This window comes from Heterodontus francisci, chromosome 12 (assembly GCF_036365525.1).
Source record: "Heterodontus francisci isolate sHetFra1 chromosome 12, sHetFra1.hap1, whole genome shotgun sequence".
NCBI lineage: Eukaryota > Metazoa > Chordata > Chondrichthyes > Heterodontiformes > Heterodontidae > Heterodontus > Heterodontus francisci.
The window spans coordinates 109,271,876-109,272,283 of NC_090382.1; positions in this window are offsets into that span (position 1 = coordinate 109,271,876).

Genomic DNA, 408 nt, shown 5'->3' on the forward strand with positions numbered 1-408 from the left:
ATTGCCCTGCAATTTTTGTCCTTTTCAAGTTCTTATCCAATTCCTTTTTGAAAGTTATTACTGAATCTGCTTCCACCGCCCTTTCAGACGGCACATTCCACATCACAACAACTCGCTGCAGAAAAATATTCTCCTCATCTTAACTCTTCTGTTTTACCAATTTTCTTAAATCTGTGTCTTCTGTTTACTGACCCTCCTGCCACTGGAAATAGTTTCTGCTTATTTACTCAATTAAAACACTTCATAATTTTGAACACCTCTATTAAATCACCTCTTAACCTTCTCTGCTCTAAGTAGCACAATCCCAGCTTTTCCAGTCTCTCCACATAACTGAAGTCCCTCATCCCTGGTCCTATTCCAGTAAATCGCCTCCAAGTCCTTAAAACTCTTCCCAATGTGCGGTGCCTA